Below are 23,470 nucleotides of genomic sequence, written 5' to 3' on the forward strand. Positions count from 1 at the left end.
AGGAGGGGCCACAACAGTGAGAGGCCCGCGTACCGCAAAAAATAAATAAATACATAAATAAATAAATAAAAAAGTACAAACTTCGAGAAATGTCTTGACAACCTTAATGAACAAAAGGAAATATCTATGCTGATATGAATATCTTCCATTTTTGTATCTGTAGTTAATAGTGGATGAGCAAAAATTATGAGTTGAATTGAATGCAATTTAATTACATAGTGTATATGTCCAAGTAAATGTGAGCATAAGATTTCTAAAATTTTTTATCATGATGTTTTTGTTTTTAATTTAAATTTTATAACATGACTGTACACTATTTTGGTTATTAGCAAAATAATATGAAATCATTTCATCAGATTTATGTTTGTTCACATGTCATAACTGAATAGCATTATTCTTAACCAGTATCCTATTATAGGTAATTCATATATAATTACTATGGAAGTCACTATGTTGAATCACTGTCAATCTTCTATTGGGGGATATCATTTAATAAACCATTTATAAAAGCTTGACAATATGAACAACGCACAAAGTGTTTATTTAAGAATAAAAATGTTTAATGATACAATTTTAGATTCAGTCAAACAACAATTATATTGCTGGAAAGAAACCTGTAACTACATTTGAAAAAGAAAACACACATTTTATAACCCTTATTTTCAATCATTTACACTTCTCTTGAAATATTACCCATTAAGCCAAAATTTCTCAGTCTTACACTCAGCTTCAAGGTACAATATTTGGAAAGGTTAGTAAAATTCCATTAAGGCATTTTGAGTTATGTAAGGGTGAACTTTAAGAAATTATTCAGACAGTTTTAATACATTTGGAGAGTTGAAAAGTAGTTTTGTTTTTAAAGTTCACACTCGGCACATATTTAGCGTGAAGAATTGACTCCAGAATTTCTCAGGGCAAGTGGAGGCATTTTAGGAGAAAATCTCTGTACCTTCTGTTTGATTCCTAAGTGAGAGGAGATAGACTGTAGCCCACATGGGGATGAGAGAAAGGGATGCTTTATTTCTGGCCTATTAATATCTCTACATCTTTCTGTCTCTTTTCATATATTTACTCATATATTCATTGACTCTGTCTGGGCCATCCTGCTGAAAGTTAGAAATCTGAAAATGGATACAAACATTTTCAAATGAGAAAAATATTTTTTAAAGACAAGCACATTTGTCTCTTGATATGCTTTAAATTGCCATGGTTTTGTTTATTTTTAGTTCTTAATTCCTCATAGGATGATCTTATGCATGCAGTGAGCCTTATCAAAAATAATTTGAGTGAAAGAAATGACAACTAAAAAGGCAAGAGAGGAAGAAAGAGAGAGAGAGTGAGAGAGAGAGAACTTAGATCCAGTGGGGGGTGGTTCTTTAATTACTTACTTCAGACATAGAGGAAGATGTAGTGTCATATTTCCAGAAATAATAACACCATAACAATGCAAACCAAATATTTAGTCTAAAATGTACATGAAAGCTAAAAAAAAACACACTAAATTTTAAAACCCAGAATACCAATTTGTATTGAATTAAAAATATTCAAAACAGAATACTACCATATATTTTCTAAAGGTTTTGAGCCAGAACAAAATTGGATACCAAATGGCATAATTTTTTAAAAATTAACAAATTAAATCTGGTAATATATGAAAATAATTATATACTACACACAGTGGGATTTATTCCATATCTCAACTTTTGAAAATCAATCGGTGAAATCTGCTACATTAACAGGCAAAAGAGAAAAATCTTCTGACTATAACAGTTGATACTGAAAAAGCATTTGACAAAGCCCAACAGCCATTTATGATAAAAACTTGCAGGACTTCCCTGGTGGCACAGTGGTTAAAAATCCACTTGCCAATGCAGGAGACATGGGTTCGATGCCTTGTCTGGGAAGATCCCACATGCTGCAGAGCAGCTAAGCCTGTGCACCACAACTACTGAGCCTGTGCTCCAGAGCCCACAAGCCACAACTGCTGAAGCCTGCATGCTCTAGGGTCTGTGTGCTGCAACTACTGAGTCAACGTGCTGCAACTACTGAAACCCCATGAGCCTAGAGCCTGTGCTCTGAAACAAGAGAAGCCACCACAATGAGAAGCCCGGGCACTGGAGTGAAGAGTAGCCCACACTCACTGCAACTAGAGAAAACCCGCATGCAGCAGTGAAGACCCAACACAGCCAAAAAAACAAAACAAAACAAAACAAAAAACAAAAATCTTGCAGTAATTTAGGAATAGAGAGAAACTAACTTAGTTTGATAAAGAGCAGCTAATAAAAACCTAGAGTTAAGATTATTAGTGAAAAACTAAATGCTTTCCTCCTAAGATCAGGAATAAGGAAAGGAAATCTCTCTCACTACTCTTATTCAAAATAGTTCCAGAATTTTTAAACAGTAAAGTAAGCCAAGAAAAAATAAATAAACAAAAGACGTACTGATCATTAAAAAAAAAAGGAAATCAAAAATCTTTTAAAACTGATAAGTTCATCAAAGTCATCGTATACAGGATCAACACAAAAAACAATCAAAATTATATATACTAAGAACAAACACATGGAAACTAAAATTAAAAACACATTTTTATCTACAGTTTCTCCAAAGAACATAAAATAATTTGATATAATTTTAACAAAATATGTACAGGATCTGTATCCTGAAAATTATAAAATGTTATGAAAGAGATCAAGGAAGACCTAGATAGATCAAGTAACATTATTTTCACGGATTAAAAGATATATTAAGGATGTCAATTCTCCCCAAATTGATCTACAAATTTAATGCAATTTCTATAAAAATTCTATCAAGATTTTTCTTTTTTTTTTTTGCGGTATGCAGGCCTCTCACTGCTGTGGCCTCTCCCGTTGTGGAACACAGGCTCTGGACGCACAGGCTCAGTGGCCACGGCCCATGGGCCCAGCTGCTCCGCGGCATGCGGGATCCTCCCGGACTGGGGCATGAACCTGCATCCCCTGCATCAGCGGGTGAACTCTCAACCACTGTGTCACCAGGGAAGACCTCTATCAAGATTTTTTGTAGAATTAGATAAGCTTGTTTTAAAACAAACATGTTTATCAAGGGGGGAGTGGGAGTTGTGGGACAAGTTGGGCGAATGGGATTGACACATACACACTACTATGTATAAAATAGATGACTAATGAGAACCTACTGTACAGCACAGGGAACTCTACTCAGGGATCTGTGGTGACCTAAAAGGGAAAGAAGTCCAAAAGAGAAGAGATATATGTATATGTACAACTAATTCACTTTGCTGTATAGCAGAAACTAACACAATATTGTAAAGCAACTTTACTCCAATAAAAATTAATAAAAATGAATTAATAAACAAAAATTTTTAAAGTATACAGAAAAAGAACTAAAATAGCTAAGACCACTTGGAAAAAGAAGAAAAAAATGGAGTGAATTGCCCTACTAAATATAAAGTCTTAACATTAAGGCAGTGTGGTAACGACAAAGGAATAGGTACTCAGATCTATGGAAAAAAAAATAAAAGAAACAGATATAGAACCACAAAAATATGCCCAACTCTCTTTTTTTCTAAAGTGTAAAAACAATTAAATAAGGCTTCCCTGGTGGCGCAGTGGTTGAGAGTTTGCCTGCCAATGCAGGGGACGTGGGTTTGTGCCCCAGTCCAGGAGGATCCCACATGCCGTGGAGCAGCTGGGCTCGTGAGCCATGGCTGCTGACCCTGCGCATCCAGAGCCTGTGCTCTGCAATGGGAGAGGCCACAACAGTGAGAGGCCCGCGTACCGAAAAAAAAAAACAAAAAAACAATTAAATAGAGAAAAGACAGCCTTTTCAACAACTGATGCTGGAGGAATTGAATATTCATAGGTAAAAAGCTGAACCTCTATGTAAATCTCACAACTCTTACAAACATTGATTAAAAATGAACCATAGATTTAACTGTGAAAGGTAAAACTATACAATTTTTAGAAAAAAAAATACATAGGAGAAAGTATTCAGGAGCTAGGGCTAAGGCAAAGAATTCTTAAACTTGACAACAAAAGCACAATCAATAAAAAAATATATATTGATAAATTCGACTTCATCAAAATTAAAAATGTTGCTCTATGATAAGCCCTAATAAAAAGATGAAAAAGCAAGTTGCAGACTGAGGGAAATGTTCTCATACCGCACAGATGAAAAAGGACTAGTATCTATGTAAAGAATTCTCAAACAACAAACGATTCATTTATAAAATGGGAAAAAGTCATAAACAGACATTTCATGAAAGAGGATTTACAAATGATCAATAAGCACATGAAAAGATGTTCAACATCATTAATCACAGGAATACAAATGAAAACCACAGTAAGGTACCAGTACGCATCTATAAAAATGGATTAAAAATTTTAAATAGAGAAAACTAAATACAAGCAAAGATGCAGAGAAATTGGATCACTCATGTATTGTTTGTGGGAGTGTAAAATGGTACAGCCACTCCAAAAAAGAGTTTGGTGAAGATGGCAGAATAAGTCATCAATAAGATAATAAGATCTTGAAGAAAAAACTACACCCCTGTCATCATTACAATATTACTCATAATAGTCAAAATATGAAGACAACACGTGTCTATTGTATGTATGTATATATATCTACATATCTATATAGATATAAAATGAATAAATAATAAAATTTTGTTTATTAATAAAAATGAATTAATAAATAATTTTAAAATTATAAAATACAATAATTTAAAATTATAAAATAAATAAAATTTTAAATCTATATATCTATATAGATATGTAGATATATATACACAATAGAATAACAATCAGCCATGAGAAAGAGGGAAATCCTGCCATTTTTAACAACATGGATGAAACCTGAGTGGAATATACCAAGTGAAATAGAGAAAGACAAATACTGCATGATATCACTTATAAGTGAAACCTAAAAAAACTGGATTCGTAGAAACAGAGACTAAAATGGTACTTACCTGGGACTGGGCAGGAGAGGATATTGGGGAGACACTGGTGCAAAAATACAAACTTCTGCTTAGAAGGTGAGTAAATTCCAGGGATCTAATGTACAACATGGTGACTATAGTTTACTATACCGTATTATGTACTTGAAAGTTGCTAGGAGACTAAATCTTAAATGTTCTCACCAATAAAATAAAAGGTAATTATTTGAAGTGATAGAGGTGTTTACTTACCCTACTGTAATGATCACTTTGCAATATATGTATATCAAATCATCACAGTGTAACCTTAAACTTAAATGCTATGTCAGTTACACCTCAGTAAACCTGAAAAAATAAAATAATAAAGATTTTGGTAGTTTCTTATACTAATAAACACACAATTACTACACTATATCGCAATTACGCTCTTGGTCATTTATCCCAGAGGAATGAAAACTTGTCCACACAAAATCCTGTACACGATATTCATAACAGCCTGATTCATAAAAGTAAAAAATCAGAAACAACCCAGATGTCCTTCAGTGGGTGAATTGTTAAGTAAATGGGTTATTTTCATACCATAGAATGCCTCTTAACAATAACAAGGGATGAACTATGATACATGTAACAACTTGGATATAACTTAAGGGAATCATACTATGCAAAAAAAAAAAAACCACACACACACAAAACTCCCCCCTAATATTCCATACTGTGTGCTTTCACTTATGTAATATTCCTGATAGCATTCCTGAAATGACAACAGTACACAGATGGAGAAGAGATTAATGACAGCCAGAGTTGTTCTGGAGGTAGAAGTGGGTGGGTGTAGTTACAAAGGGGCAACAGGAAGCCTCCTCATGGTGAGGGGACTATTCTGTATCTCAGCCATAGTGGTAACTAAATGAACTTATACAAATGTTAAAAATTCATAGACTAAACACTCATAAGTACATGCAAGTGAGTACATGTAAAATTGATGAAATCTGAATAATACTGGAGGCTTATGTCAATGTTGATATCCTGGTTGTGCTAATGATTTAATTGCTATAATGATTTCCATTGTCTCATATACAGTGGTCTTAAGATAGGAAGATCTCAGGGCAACAGAACGAGTAAATATGCACAGATATTAAGTTGAGGAAAAACTCTATGAAAAAAAACCCTAGAATGTCAAAGTCACAACTTCTGCATCTGGGATGCTTCACAATATACCCTAGATTTATATTAGAAAACCTGGCATACATTCTGTGTGTCTCTTCTTGTGCATAGCTCTATCATGGCTGGCATCATATGACAGAGGCGAGAAGGAAAAATAGAGTTTGTATTTCAGTTGTTAGAAGTTGGAAAGTTCAAAAAGCTCATACTGTAGGTAAATATCCAAGGAAGTTAAGTTATAGGATCCAGAGATGAGGATAAATGGAATAATTGAAATTTTGTCACAGAGGCAAAATATGCTAGTATAAATCTGAATTCTATATCCTAGCACATGATTTACCTGCTTTGTCCAAAATATATGATGTAGCCTTCCAGCACATATACAGTCTTTTACTTTTGGAAGAGCTGATTGGCTTCATGTCATGAATAAAACCATGATAGGTTTCTACTGAAAATTTTCTTCCATTTATATTAGTCTAGGTCTACATATAATGACATATAATGACCTTCTATAGGAGGATTCTAGTAGAGAGCCATCATCAAAGGCTGGAAATAAACTTTCTTGTTCTTTTCACTTATAATCTAAAATAAATACACCCCAGTGCTCATTACCAAATAAGTCAGTCTCATAAGATATATTAATTTAATTATAGTATTTTACAACAAATTCAGAAAAAAAAACAGAACAAAGCAGAGGTTTAATTGCATGGCAATTTCTCCGTGTGAATTTGAAGATTGCTGTGAACATTTGGCTGCTTTCAAACTCTTCCAGTCACAAAACAATTTATTTATTGAGTAAACTTGGATTGAGTTCATTTTAGGTTAACCTCAGGAAATGTCTGATACTCTTTCATATTTTTTGACAGATAGAAATTGCAGTTTCCTCTTGTTCAAATTAATGGAATGTGCCAGGAACTCTAAGTAATGGGGATACTCAGCCAGAAAATCATGACCTCCTGAAACTCACAATTTAGAGGGGAGATAGAAATGTAAATCAATCCCAGTGACTACTGCCAACTGCTTTATAACTCTTAGATGAGGGAAGACCAAACAGGACCTGGAGATAATGAGCTTTTCATTCGAATACCAGATTTCAAAATCCACTCTCCCATAATTATTTCTCAATACTTGTATACAGAGAAACATGTCAGTTAATATTCTCTCTTTCAGGACCAGGTTGTATTGGCTCTGGGGTAGTTAAAAAAAAAGATGTGTCCCTCACTCATCTTTGCCATCCCAGTAAATAGAACCACCTTCATTTTACATTGCCTATGCAAATACATGGGGTCATCCTTGATTCTTCTTTTTCTGTTGTACCCCAAATCATCCAATTCTATTAGATCTACCATCAAAACATATTCTGGGGATGTCCCTGGCAGTCCAGTAGTTGGGACTTCACCTTCCAATGCAGAGGCTGTGGGTTCCATCCCTGGTCGGGGAGCTGAGATCCCACATGCCTCACGGCCAAAAAACCAAAACATAAAACAGAAGCAATATTGTAACAAATTCAATAAAGACTAAAACTGGTCCACATCAAAAAAAAAAAAAAAAAAGGTCTACATCAAAAAAAATTGAAAAACCTTAAAAAAATAATTCTGGATACAATATCTCACCTCCTCCATTAGCACTACAGGCCAATAAAATTCTTTATCCCCATATCCCTACCTTTGCAATTCTGCAATCTAGCCTTCATATAACAGCAGGAATAATACCACATAGTAGGGTGAGAATACACATTCCCTGTTTCTCAACATTCCAGTAGCTCTTTATAAAATATAGAACAAGGACTCAAGAGTTACTGGGCTTTATTTAATGTCACCCTCCCACTTGTTCCCTGCATTCCAGCTGCGCTGGCTTCCTTGTTTCTTCTCAAATACAGCAGTGACTTTCCATCTCGGAGACGTAAGGCATGCTGTTCCTTCTGCTTGGATTATTCTCCTAGAAATATTTGCACATAGTCTCTCATTTCACTTAAGTTTCTGTTCAGATGTCACATCTCCTCAGAGAGTCTTCTGAGATCCTTCTTAAATAGAAACTTCTGCCTCTGTTACTGCACTAGGGTTGCCTAGTTTAATTTGAAATGCAGATAAATAACAAACTTTTTTAGTAAAAGTATGCTTAAAATATTTTATGGTAGATTTATATGGAATGGGGTCTCTTTCTTTTTCTGAAATTTAAATTTAACTGGGTGTCCTGTATCTTTATTGACTAAATCTGTCATCCCTATTTATTATACTTTTTTCTCATAGAATCTCATTCTACATGACATTATATTATGCTTTTTTAAAATTCATTTGCTGTCTGTTTCTTTCACTAGACTGTAAGATCCATGAGAGTAGAAAATTGATTTCCTGTGTTCAAAGTAGATGATAACACAGAAAAGGAGCTATTGCATGGGAGATGCTCAGTCAACGTTTGTTCAGGAAAGAGAGAAAACATTATGTGCCACTTGCTTTATGTGGCAGAGTGCAACGATGGGGCCGGCAATACATGTGGTAAAAGAATTTACCAAGCCAGAAGTGAAGTGAGGGTAGAAAGTGAGATTTATTTAATACACGGCAAGTGAGCAGCAGGTGAGACCAAGAGGGGATCTCCCTGGGGGAGATAAACTGGGTTTCATTTATGGTCCCTTCTGGTCACCCTTGGGTTAATGTTCCACCCATATTGTGGTTAAGGCTGGGTGTGTCATTGCTCAATCTTCCTGGAATGCCAACTGCTGTGACTGCTGGTAATTTTCCATTGCGGGAGGTTGCAAATGTCTTATCTTGAAAGGACCTCCCCAGCCTAAGTTTGCTATTCTGTTGTTAAGCTCCACACCATATATATGTACATGTGTATGTTTCACATTCTTAATAAATAAACATCTAGAAGATCAAACCAGAAAGCACAGAGCCTATGGAAATTGAAACATGAGAAAATGTAATTGGAAAAAACATTAAAAACTCAAGCCGGTCAAGGCAAGTTAGAAAACACTTTTAAAGTTACATTCTACATAAAAAGGATCTGCATTAGCAGTTGAAGATATTGAAGCAGTATTATGCATGATTGAAGATGATTTGAAAGGTTAATGATAACAAATTTGGCTTCATTAAGAAGTAATCCTTTCTACAATTTGACAATGCATTTACAATTCTGATTGTTTTTTTCCAAAGTTCCCTCCCATATTTCCATGAAGACATAATCTCAACAGTCTAGGTTTTTGTCATCAACATATTTTCAAAAGACAGGCCCTTGTTTCGGTGACTCTCTTGGTAAGGATAAATTATATACATGGTTAATTCAGGCTAATTCAGGGCCTCACATATGCTGGCACATTCGAGTAAAGTGACCAGTGGAAATGAGCTGGTGTTGGGTTCTGAAGGATGGGAAGAGGTAGAAAATATAAGAAGTACATTTGGATTGCATACAATTATGTTAATAATTGAAACCACAAGCCTGAAGTATAACTTTATACCATTTCCATCAGTAAACCAGATGCAAAGAGGTCTTAGAGTTGATTTACCTTCCCTCAAGTTCTAATATCATTTTAATACAAAAAGAAAGGTCAAAGGATTCAATTTTGAAATGGACTTCGAATAATGTTTAAATTTCAAGGCTATTTAAAATAATCCTCACAATATTAATAATACTGTAGGATTCCCCCCCTTTATTTCATTAAAATACCTGATATTACTTCATGTACAGATATCCTAACATGGTTTGTGGGGAAGGAGTATTGCAAGTACAACATTATAGATCTATTAAAATTTAAATAAATTGGGGAACAAGAACCAAGCTTTAAAGGGCTGTCCTCAGTGAATGGCATCTCTTCTAAAAAGGGTTCCAAACGGTGACAACACACATTTGAAGAAATCTTTTCTTAAAGGTTTGTAGATTTTAAGATATTTGTTCTGAAGGCTCAGAGCTGCAGGTATTTGGCAATTATGACATGGCAACATTAGTACTGCACTCACTTGATGATATTTATGTTTATTCTATGAGAACATTCAATCTTTAATTTCTAATATCTAAACCTTTGTGGAATTTGAATTAATCAAATATGTTGAAGTGTTTACTTGTTTTTACAATCATGGCTATTGAATAGGCTACTGCATGGGTCATTGCTCTTATTTTCTTCCTGATGTTTTAGCAAAAGAAAGAACTCAAATCATTGATTTTCTTTCTATCTCCTGGCATTTTAACAGGAACTATTTACAAGTCAGTTGATGATACAGTAAATTTTTTTAAAAAGATTTGTCTTTATTATATTCCTCAAAATATTTTTCAATGAACAAAGTTTGATTTTCACAAGTTAAATAAAAAGAAAAATGAACTCAGAATAAAAGTGAAAATGGAGAGATGATATAAAGTATAAGTAGTATAAGAAAGATAGGAATGATTGATACAAGAAAAACAGATAAAGTAGATGCTTAAATTATGCATGTAAATTTTATTATTATAAGATCTGGTTTTGTAAATCACTCATTAACAAACATAGTAAAAGTCAGTTAAAAGCAACACCATGCTAATAAAAAGTTTAGTCACTTGAAATATTATTATTATTATTATTATTTAAACTGCGTACATGAATGAACACTTGCTTACTAAAACACTAACCTCATAAATCTAGAGCAGTTGCATGCTTTAACAATTGATGTTTGGCAAATCCTGTATTCAGTGTACATTGTGAATAGATGTTATAGTTTTCATTGTTAGAAAATTAGTGTCAAAAACAGATTATAAAATATTGTAATTTCTCATTAAGTGAATTGGAAGTATAAAACTTTATATTTCACTACCAATTTTTTAAGAAAGTTTTTAAATTTTTTAATTTGGCCCTATTGTCTGCTGGTTTATGATTAACACAACAATGGAAAAAATAGTTAAATGATTTCTATTTTAATCAATCTATAAGAGTTATACTCACAAGATCATTTACACAACCAGAACTCTAACAATTTTATAAAGCTTCATAATTGACAAAAATCATTTCATATATATTATTCTCCAACATTATCTCTTAAATGGTCCCCTTTTATTTTATTATATTTAGATGCTGATTTCACTACAACACTAAATCGCCAGAGGTGTTTGGGTCTTATCTGAACTTTCTTTTTCTTTCAACTAGTCTATCTACCTATTCATAAACCAAGAGTTTTACTTATTGAGGCTTTATACTATTTTTTTTTAATATCAGGTACAGCTTATGCTTACTCAATAGTTCTTCTTACCTAGAACTGTGTTATTTTTATTTGCTTATTTTTTCATATGAACATGAGAATCAATGTCTAGAAAAAGTATTTCAACATTATGCTGGGAATATATCATTTGTAAATCAACTCAGGGAAAATTAACATTGTTAAGTTATTGAATCTCCTGTACCAAGGAGGCATGGAATTCCATTTGTGTGCTTCTTTTGTGTCCTTCAGGAAGTTTCTAGTTGGTGTAAATTGGTAACTTTTCCATTTTTCCATTTATTTTTCATAATGTCTTGTTTCTACTATAGACTTCTTTATACTTACCTATTTCAGAGGCTCTATCAGGCTGTTCTATTATCTAAACCTTACAGTATGTTTAACCTTCAAACCTTACTCATATAAATATTTCCTCATATATATCTTTAATGTTAAATTGAATCTGATTTATGGCTCTGTTTTTCTTGGGAGTCCCATACAGCTTTCTTTGAGTGTTTTCCTCTACAGTAATTTTTCTCTCTCTTCTACATTGTCAGAATGATCACTTCCTTAGGGATAATTTTATTTTATTTTATTTGTTTTTTAGATTCTACTGTGTTCTCTGAGGACCTAGGGGTAATTTTAAATTATAGTTTCTATGTTTCTATGGTATGGTAAATCTATATTAGAATTAGTTCCTTAGTTACATATTGTCAGAGGATTTATTTTTTCCACTCAGATCTCAGGGAGAGATATAAAACTTTTCTTCTTTTCTATCACATGTGTGAGAAGAATTGTTTCTCTAAATTTAACTAAGCGTGCAACATTTCAAGACATTTCAAGCTCTTGCAAATGTCACATTTCCAATGCTAAATTGTTATATAAATTCTTGTCCCTGTATGTATATCAAAAAACAGAATATGTGACACTAATTAAGCAAATGGATAATAGTCATTATGCAATTACATATGTAATGATGTAACCAATTGCATAACTAATTACAATTACCTCATTAATTTGAAGTAATTCATATTGATGCACCCTTTCCAAGCACTCACCTCATCAGCTCATATTCGCATGGTTAAAGCTATAATTTTCATATTTTCCACTTTATTGTTTATTGTAGGAGCCCTAAAATCTTAGAATTATTTGCAGAAGTCCATAGGTGCTTCACATAAGGAAGTATTTTCAACTACCATATGCTTTACTTCCTTTCTGTTTGCTCTAATTACTCTGGTGCACATCTGCCTTCAGGGCCTTTTTTGACCCATGAGGCACAGGAGACACTTGCTGCAACAAGCCCACATTGACTGCCATGACCAGCACCCCCGGACCTGGCATCTCACTAACCCCAGCAGACTGCAATCACCACTGTTGTTGGAAGCAGATGGCTAGGGATCATTAAAGGCAAAACTTCATCATATCATGTGTGCGTGTGCGCTCATGCATGTGGGTACACGTGTGTGTGACTTTTCTTTGTGGCAAAATAGATATTATTCATTTTTGTCTGTCTTTCACAGTATCGATGAAAACTCAACAGCACTGGCTCCCATGTGTCACAGTCCTTCACAATTAGTTTAGTCTCACGGGCACGTTTAGTATTAAATTGTAGTTTCCCTGCTGCACTTAAACATGGGTTTAGGAGAGTCTGTACATGGGCTATGCTCGTCCCCGATTATTAGATTTTATTTGTAGTTTTTTCAGCTCTGTAACAATTTAGACATTATTATACGGAGCTTGACACTTTCTGTATAAAGGGAAGTGTGCCTTTAGCTCCAGTGTGTTTGCCCAGACAGTTCACTGGTCTAGGCCTGAATCTCAATACTGAACCTGTCTTAAGCTAGATTTGGTACACATACTGCTTCAAAATAGTGGATTCATTCTTCATATAATATTAATCTAGAAATTTATATTTTTATTTTAAATTAAAAATATATATTTATTTACTTTTTCTACTGAGTTATGCTATAACATAATTTGGAGTTGAGTCATTTAGCAGAAGAAAAGTAAATTGTATTTGCAAAAAAATGATTTCAATAAAAGTTGTTTCTCAGGATATGCAGAAATAACTTTTGTTTTCCTATTCATATTACACTGTAAAAAATGGCACATCTTTGAATTATATGTTTGTTCAGAGCTCACTTGGCATTAATTTAATAAACAATGATATAAGATGCTTATATGATACACTTGGTTTCATATTATATTAACATCAATCAATTGTTAAGTTTCTTCTAAACTGGTTAAACACATACCTGTAGTATAAAAATAACATTTTAATGATGTACATGTTCTATTTACAGTAGCCAAGACATGGAAACAACAAAAATGTCTACTGACAGAGGAATAGATAAAAAAGATGTGGTATATACACACAATTGAATATTATTCAGTCATAAAAAAAAGAATGAAATAATGCCATCTGCAGCAACATGGATGGACCTAGAGATTATCATATTAAGCAAAGTAAGTCAGAAAGAGGAAGATATACCATATCATATCACTTATAGGTGGAATCTTAAATATGACACAAATGAACTTATCTACAAAACAGAAAACGACTCACAGATATAGAGAAAAGACTTGTGGTTGCCAAAGGTGGAGGCCGGTAAAGATGGATTGGGCATATGGGATTAGCAGATGCAAGCTAGTACATATAGGATGGATAAACAACAAGGTCCTACTGTATATAGCACCAGGAACTATATTCAATATCCTGTGATAGACCATAATGGAAAAGAATATGAAAAAGAATACATATATGTATAACTGAGTCACTTTGCTATACAGTGAAATTAACACAACACTGTAAATCAAGTATATATCAATAAAATGTTTTTAAAATGTAAATAATGATGTGCATATTAATGTATGTTTTACATTGTTTAGATACTATTAAGGAGAAGCATAAATTAATTAAATGTAAAAGAGATCAAGACCTAATTGGATATATGTTACCTACTGGATATATTTTCATATAACTTTTTGATCTAAAGATAGAAATTAGCTGTTTTTGAGCATTTATATTAAAATAGTTCAAAAATAAATATATTAAGAATATAATCAGTGGTGCCTATACTATATGACATAACTGATTACACAAAACATAACAACAGTCAAAATGTAATAACTTCTAAACAGAAGTTCTATAATTTAATATTAAAATCAAAGAACTCAGGAAAATTAATAGTGTAATTATACTAAAATATGAATTTAATTTCCTTAATATAATTAACATTTAATACAACTTCAGCTTCATGATTCAACATATTTAATATTTCCATTATTATATTATCACAAGGGAAAATTAAAATGGAAAGTATTAAATTGCTAAATATTAAAGCAAAATGTAAATGGAGAATTAGAGAATGAATTAATAATATTGGTTGTTCAGAGTATGTACATATTATGGTGGTAAAGACAGAAATGGAATCTAAATAAGTTTAATTTATAAATAACTCTTGATCTTATATCATATTGGATTATTTTCCTGCTTCATTTCATAAGACAAAGGTGATGATTTCAGGTTATGGTCAGTTTTTACTTAAAGATAATACATCAAATTTTTCTTAAAATATGATGCTACCCTCTGAAAGGCCATAATGAATTGGTTGTTTTCTCATGTCTTCCAAAAGTCGCTTTATAAATCTTGTCCATGTTAGCCATGAGGATGACGGCATCTCCTAACGGATGAGGTGTGTAAATTACATTTCCAGGAGGAGTTATAAAGTGCCCATCACTGCACCACTTGCCAACTTGAAGATTCTTCTCAGATTTGAAATTTCTATCAAAATAATGCATGTGAATGTTACTTAATTGTGATTTTAATTTGCATTTAATGATTATGACTGTTAAGACACTCAAGGTGTTACTAATTGAGCAGTTCTGTAGATTGCCTAATATTTTTTCCCCTTTTCAGTGAGTTGAGATTTTTGCTGTTTTTATGTACATTTTTAGAAGTTTATATAACATATATATTACATTCTATAATTTTCATAAAATTATTAATAGTGTGGGTGAGCAAAGACATTCTTAATTGTCAGCATTTTATGGCAATGGTGCTTCAGAATAACCTGTAAATGTATTTTAGGCTCTTGGGTTGAAATAGATTTTATTTATCATGTGAAATATGTATAAATGCATTCCGTAAGCTTTCCCCCTGTGCAAAGAATAGGATATTTTTTTAATGTGCCGCTACTATGTTAAAATAAATGAATAGATTTTAAATAGCAAATAAACTTAATTTAGAATAAAAATTACTGGATTTTTCATATATTTTAATTCTTAAATACTGCATCTTAAATATGCTAGAACATTGTTTAGAATTTTGTCCTATTTATTAGTAAAGGAGGATATTTATTCTGTGCTTTTCTAGTTTGTATGTTTGCTCTCTGGGATTAGTGTTATGTAAGTTTCATAAAATAAATTTGTAATCTATAAATCATTTTCTCAGCTCAAATTTTACTTTATAATGTGGGAATCAACTGTTCTTAAGAAAAATAAAATGATTTTATGGTAAACAATCAAGGCCAGGTCCTGTCTTCAGGGCATGCATTGATGGTATTTTGTTAAAGCTGCCTTCTGTGGTTATATTTCTGTATAGGATTTTTACTCCCTGCGTCAAAAGATTTTAGAAAACACCTATTTTATTAAAATATATCCAAATAGCGTTCAATGTCACTATGTTAATCTCCCTATTTTTATTAAATTTTCATTTGATTAGCAACTAAATTTGACTATAATATTATTGTTGATTTTTACAGACCACTATAATTATAAACTAAACCTTATTTCTGTTCATTACTCATACATTCCTTCTTTTAGCTTTATTAATTTCCACAGGTTTATCTTATTTCCTATTTCTAAACCCTTGTGATGCTTAAATACATAATATTTTATTTAATAATTAAAACACTAAAATCTGTTAATTTGCTTCCAGTAATAGTTTTTGGTTCATCTCATATATTTGACAGGGGATGTTTTTAAAACTGCTTTTTTAAATTCTTTATTTATTTATTTATTTTTGGCTGTGTTGGGTCTTCCTTGCTGAGCCAGGGCTTTCTCTGGTTGTGATTCAAGGGCTCTAGAGGCAGGCTCAATAGTTGCGGCACATGGGCTTAGCTGCCCCGTGGCACGTGTGATCTTCCTGGACCACGGTTCGAACCCGAACCCGTGTCCCTCGCATTGGTAGGCGGATTCTTTTTTTTTTTTTGCGGTACACGGGCCTCTCACTGTTGTGGCCTCTCCCGTTGCGGAGCACAGGCTCCGGACGCTCAGGCTCAGCGGCCATGGCTCACGGGCCCAGCCACTCCGCGGCATGAGGGATCTTCCCGGACCGGAGCACGAACCCTAATGCCCTGTATCGGCAGGCGGACTCTCAACCACTGCGCCACCAGGGAAGCCCGGCAGGCGGATTCTTAACCACTGTGCCACCAGGGAAGTCCAGCTACTTTATTTTGAACAAGAAAGTGGCATAATCAAGCGAGTGTCCCCCTAACATGCCAGCTTGTCCCCCACAGTACACTCCCACTCAGATTCCCCCTGTGTTTTGCGAGAAAAGCGTCTTCTCTCTGCCCAGTTCTGTCATCCACTGTCACTCCTCCACATAGGGCTGGCATGGCTTCGCCTGGTATCTGCTTAAGGTCCAAGAATCGGGTCCAGATGGAGCAGCTAAGTGGCTGCGTCTGGGGAGTTGAAAGCCACTTGGGCAGAGCAGAAGGCACGAACTGACACAGGGTCACTGACCACTCATCCTGAATCCGAGAAAATAAACAGACTTGCCCAGATTTCCACAGGCGCTGCCATGTGCAAACCCGTTCTGTAGCTACTTTCACTAGAGTATATTCTGATCAAATAATCTTGCAAAGGAGAGCTCACCTAGCCTCAAGTCTACAACACAGAAACAAGGAGAATACGACAGATTTTCTGCTGCTATCATGCCCAGACCTTCACAAGGGCAGCTGTGGTGTGCGAAGCCTCAGGGCACCCCTAGGCCGTCTGCACTAGAAACTCCGGGTACTGCCCACGGGCCCCGAAGTGGTCAGCCGGCCGGTTGTATGCCGTCCACACCGGGTCTGCCAAAAACAGCTTCATGGCCTTCACGTGGTTCTCGTCCAGCATGAAACGGTGGTAAATCCCAGCAGGGAGAGCGATCATGTCTCCATTCTCCATGAAGATCTGGATCCACCTGTCCTCTTTATCCCTCAAGTCGAAGCACCCACTGCTTTTCTATATCATAATTCATAGGAATTTGATTTATTTTATCACGAGTTACTTAATAATTTTACTCATTCTCAAGTAGCTTGAGTCCTAAAAGTCAATTTATATTTAATGTTTATGTATTAGAAACATAGAAATGACCCTTTCACTCTTTTATCTCTAGGCTGAGCTAAACCATGTGCTGGGGGGGAAACCAACCTTTTACAGATATTGCTGAGGGCCTTGAATGATGGACAGCCTCCATGGCCTCAATAAAACTTAAGCTTTATGAACCTTGTAAAAGAGCTGGGAAGCTCCCAAACACTTCCGATTATCCTTGGTAACACTGACAGGTGTTCTTTAAGTTTATGACAAAAAAACAGACAATAAAAACAAAAATCTAAATCTAAAAGAATGGTCACTACAATTAAGGTTTTGAACATGCGGTTCTAAAGAATTTTGGAGAAAGCAGCATTTTTGGAAAGCAAGTTTGGCTTGTAGAAAGAAACAAGCTGTAGATGATGTAAGAAAAACATGATGGAATAAATGCTAAGGTAAGTTCTAAGGATGTGTATACTTTGGTAAGTCACTGCACTTGAAATACTGAATCACAAATTCTAAATAAAATCAATTTTTTTTACATATATATATATATTCTTTTTTTTAATAATCTTTTCCATTATGGTTTATCACAAGGTATTGAATATAGTTCCCTGTATTATAGAGTAAGACCTTGTTGTCTAACCATTCTCTATATCATAGCTTACATCTACTAACCCCAAACTCCCAATCATCCCTCCCCTACCCCCTTGCCTTTGTTATAATTGCATTCTTTTGAATTTAAGATTTCTAAACTCTAAATGACATATTTGCTGTTATTTCGGTGTGTTTGATTTGGCATACAAGGCAACAGTTTTTAAAATAAGTGCAAAAAAAAGTGCAACATAACTATCTTTTTTTTCTATTTATATATATTTGGAAACCCAATTCTTAGTGCACCTGATATCACCTTCTAACAGAAGAATTTTATCTCTTTTACATGGAATCTAAAAAAAGATATAAGTGAACTTATTTACAAAACAGAAATAGAGTCACAAATGTAGAAAACAAACTAATGGTTACCAGGGGGCAAGGGGGAGAGAGAGAAATTGCTAGATTGGGATTGACAAATACACACTACTATGTATAAAATAGGTAACTAATAAGGACCTACTGCATAGCACAAGAACTCTTCTCAATACTCTGTAATAACCTATATGGGGAAAGAATCTAAAATAAATTGGATATATGTATATGTATAACTGATTCACTTTGCTGTACAGTAGAAACAAAGCCAACATTGCAAATCAGCTATACTCCAATAAAATTTTTTAAAAAAATGAACAAATAAAATTTATGGCTTTTCTAATGAATAAAAATAAATAAATGAATATTTAACTGATCATCCTGTATTTTATCTGACAACACTAGAACAATAGCCTCTGTCAAAAGGAGAAATATATTAAGTTTTTGCCAATCATTGTGATAAATGTACTTTGAGTGATAAACCTGCTTCTATCTTTCCCTTTTATTATCAAGAGTACACTTTTTAATAAATAACTGTTCTGTGTTCCCAATTTATCCTTAGAAGCAACATTAATTCCAAACCATCTAATTCTTAGGAGAAATAAAAATATAAAGCTGTTTTTAAATTAATATATATCAGTAAAACAAATATTCAAATAGAATCATTTGTTAAACTAATACACATTTTCATATTTTCCATATTTAGGAATTCTTAGAAATTTGGAAGGCAGATGGGTTAAGACAAATAGCATAAAATAATTGGTGACATTTTAAATATCATTTAACATTTTTAGAGATAGTTTTTGCACATATATCAGTGTTGGATCTCAGCAAGTATTTTTAAAGCATTCTCAGCTGTTAAAATCCTAGATCCAGGGGCTATAGGAACACAGAACTATCTACTATCATTTTTGATGACCCACAAAGAGAAGCAAGGAGGGAATTTTCCTTGCAACTCTATTTCTCCTATTATTATTAAAATAACCTATGTTGCTTATATTTTCTAAAATTGTATTCCTGTTTAAATTTTTAATGTGTAAACTTAGTTAGCAAAGAATCATTCACAAGTCACTATCCTTCAGTGGACTTTTGATAATAAAGTAAACTTCAGTAGGACAAAAAGTAAAATTCATATGCTATCCTCTTTTTTAAAAAAAATTTATTAGAGTTTATTTACAATGTTGCCTTACTTTCTGCTGTACAGCAAAGTGTATCAGTTATACATATACATATATCCAATCTGTTTTAGATTATTTTCCCATATAAGTCATTACAGAATATAGAGAAGATTTTCCTGTGCTATACAGTAGGCCTTTATTAGTTATCTATTTTATATATAGTAGTGAGCATTTGTCAATCCCAGTGTCCCAATTTATTCCTCCCCCCACCCCCTGCTTTCCCCCCAGTGACCATAAGTTTGTTTTCTATGTCTGTGACTCTATTTCTGTTTGGTAAATAAGTTCATTTGTACCATTATTTTAGATTCCACATGTAAGTGATATCATGGGATATCTGTCTTTCTCTGCCTGACTTACTTCATTCAGTATGACAATCTCTAGGACCATCCACGTTGCTGCAAATGGCATTATTTCATTCCTTTTTGTGGCTAATATTCCATTGTATATATGTACCACATCTTCTTTATCCATTCATCGGTCGATGGACACTTAGGTTGCTTCCATGTCCTGTCTATTATAAATAGTGCTGCAATGAACATTGGGTGTATGTATTCTTTGAATTATGGTTTTCTCTGGATATATGACCAAGAGTGGGATTCTTGGATCATATGATAACTCTATTTTTAGTTTTTTAAGGAACCTCCATACTGTTCTCCACAGTGGCTGTACCAGTTTGCATTCCCACCAACAGTGTAGGAGTGTTCCTTTTTCTCCACACCTTCTCCAGCATGTATTGTTTGTAGATTTTTTGGATGATTGCCATTCTGACCAGTGTGAAGTTGAGATAATACCTCATTGTAGTTTTGATTTTCATTTCTCTAATAATTAGTGATGCTGAGCATCTTTTCATGTGCTTTTAGGCCATCTGTATATCTTCTCTGGAGAAATGTCTATTTAGATCTTAAGCCCATTTTTTGAATGAGTTGTTTTTTTTTGATATTGAGCTACATGTGCTGCTTGTATATTTTGGAGATTAATCCCTTATTTTTTGCTTCATTTGCAAATATTTTCTCCCATACTGCAGGTTGTCTTTTTGTTTTGTTTATGGTTTCCTTTGCCTTGCAAAAGCTTTTAAGTTACCAGAAAACTGCTAGAACTCGTCAATGAATTTGGTAAAGTTGCAGGATACAAAATTAATATGCAGAAATCTCTCTTATTCCTATGCATTATCAATGAAAGATCGGAAAGAGAAATTAAGGAAGCAATCCCATTTACCATTACACCAAAAATAATAAAATACCTAGGAATAAACCTATCTAAGGAGGCGAAAGACCTGTACTCAGAAAGTTATAAACTGATGAAAGAAATCAAAGCCGACACAAACAGATGGAGAGATATACCATGGTCTTGGACTGGAAGGATCTATATTGTAAAAATGATTACACTACCAAAGCACTCTACAGATTCAATGCAATCCCTATCAAATTACGAATGGTATTTTTCACAGAATTAGGACAAAAATTTTTACAATTTGTTTGGAAACACAAAAGACCCTGAATATCTAAAGCAATCTTGAGAAAGAAAAACAGAGCTGGAGGAATCAGGGTCCCTGACTTCAGACTATACTACAAAACTACAGTAATCAAAACAATATGGTATTGGCACAAAAACAGAAATGTAGATCAATGGAACAGGATTGAATGCCCAGAGATAAACCTATGCACCTATGGTTAACTAATCTATGAAAAAGCAGGCAAGAATATACAATGGAGAAAAGACCATCTTGTCAATAAGTGGTGCTGGGAAAACTGAACAGTTACATGTAAAAGAATGAAATTAGAATACTCCCTAACACCTTACACAAAAATAAACTCAAAATGGATTAAAGACATAAATGTAAGGTTGGATACTATAAAACTCTTAGAGGAAAACATAGGCAGATACTCTCTGACATAAATAGCAGCAAGATCTTTTTGGACCCACCTCCTAGAGTAATGAAAATAAAAATAAAGCAAACAAGTGGGACATAAATTTTAATTTTAAAAACAACAAGTACTTTTTAGTTTATATATGCCTCAAATAGTATATGGGTCATACTTATACTCTATTTTATTTCCTAAATCTAGCTACATTGTATTAACTAATCCTGTCTTTGGCATGAAGGGCAGGGCATGTTTATCTCACCTAAATGTATTAGATTTTACTTTATATAAAATAAAATAAGAAAACCTTTATTCCCTTTCATTAATTTTTGTGTTTGGCAAACTATGACAAACTAGCATTTAATAAGGCTGAATGTTTTATTCATAAACACACACATTTAATAATATTTCTCCAGCATTTATTACTGTGGTTGACAGATATAGTACATTAATATTTGATATTCTATTGAATGTGTACATCTTAGAGGGTATAACAAGGACTTTTCTATTGTACTGCTACATTAGCATGAAAAAATTGGATGGTCAAGCTATAGGTTAAATATTGTGTCATAATGAATTTGGTCCACTGGTGCTATTATCCATTGCAGAGTCAAAATACATGCTATGGTAGATGTAGTGGTAACTATTACATGTCAGGTTATTTCTTAAAGAAAAAATGGTCTAACCTCCATGGCTAATATAGATAATTTCCTGCATAAAATATTCCCACATGCTGAAAACTGTTCTACTGATTGCTGAGGAGAGTATGGACCCTTACCCCCACCCCTCTTGGCTAAGCATGTCTCCTCCTATGCTCACAGAAGTGTAGGAAGTTTTCCTAGAAGTTCCCATAAAGATCTACAAAGGATCTCTTTTTTCATACCAGAAAAGGCTGAGTGTTAACTGACAGGATTCCTTATGAGTTGGCCCCTTCCCCAAGCATATGTGGTGCACACACACACAAGTCTCTCTCATACCAGCTTCACATATGCTCTTGAGAAAATACCTATCCAGTCTGATTTATATTTCAAAGTCTTTTTCCTCTTCAAAATTCAACTAAGTCAACATGTCTTCCTCAAAGCCTAAATTTCCAAGGCTGAGACTAGAATTCCAAGGTGTTACTTCTCTGCTTTTCCTAAGCATACATTTTTCATAGCATTTACTTAAATATATTCTATTGATTTATTATTTTGCTGACTCTCCAAACTTACGAGCACTACGATGTCAAGAACATCACCATTATTTGAAACAATATTTGGCACATAGTAGTTTTTCAATAAATAGCTGATGATTAATGACAATTTCATGTTAACAATAGAAAGATAGACTCATACCAAAGAACTTTTAAAATTATAAAAAAAAATTACCAGTTTAAGTTTCACTTGAGAAAAACTTGTAAATTAGTATCCTACAGAACAATGTAATGATTTAGAGAACATAAACAATCATATTTACAACTGCCCTTAGGCTTACTAATTGAAGATCATTTCTTAATTTTAAATAATCAGTTCATCACCACCCACCCCAAAAGGGTAGAATCTTTTCTCCCTCTAATATATCAAGATTCCGATAGCTGTAATCTTCTTTAATATTTAAATTAATTGAACAATTTAGTGGAAATGTAAATAATTATGTTAACTACAATTTGGTTTGATAGGAGAAAAGCAGAGTGCTGTAACCCAAAATATGCAGGAGCTTCATATTATCCAAGTGTTTATTAACAAAGAACCCATATTTATGAGATTACAGAGCAAAATTAAAGTCACCATAACACAAAAATATTCACTAATAAACTGAAAATTTATAAACATGTCCCCACTCAAAATCCCTCTTCTCTTAAAACTTGCCTCTGTAGTTAAGCACTGTCATCTCAGTGGGGAAAATAATCTAAAAATGATTTTGTTTTCAAACAATTATTGATTT

At 33.6% G+C, this 23,470-nt stretch overlaps 1 pseudogene; it reads right to left on the bottom strand.

Moving 5' to 3' along the window:
• Positions 1–17,232: 17,232 nt before the first annotated feature.
• LOC149747828 (acireductone dioxygenase pseudogene) lies at positions 17,233–22,854 on the bottom strand (annotated as a pseudogene).
• Between the last annotated feature and the right edge of the window lie 616 nt (positions 22,855–23,470).

This window comes from Delphinapterus leucas, chromosome 12 (genome assembly GCF_059928025.1).
Source record: "Delphinapterus leucas isolate spDelLeu-1000000601 "Yukka" chromosome 12, BTC_Dleu_Yukka2, whole genome shotgun sequence".
In the NCBI taxonomy this organism is placed as follows: domain Eukaryota; kingdom Metazoa; phylum Chordata; class Mammalia; order Artiodactyla; family Monodontidae; genus Delphinapterus; species Delphinapterus leucas.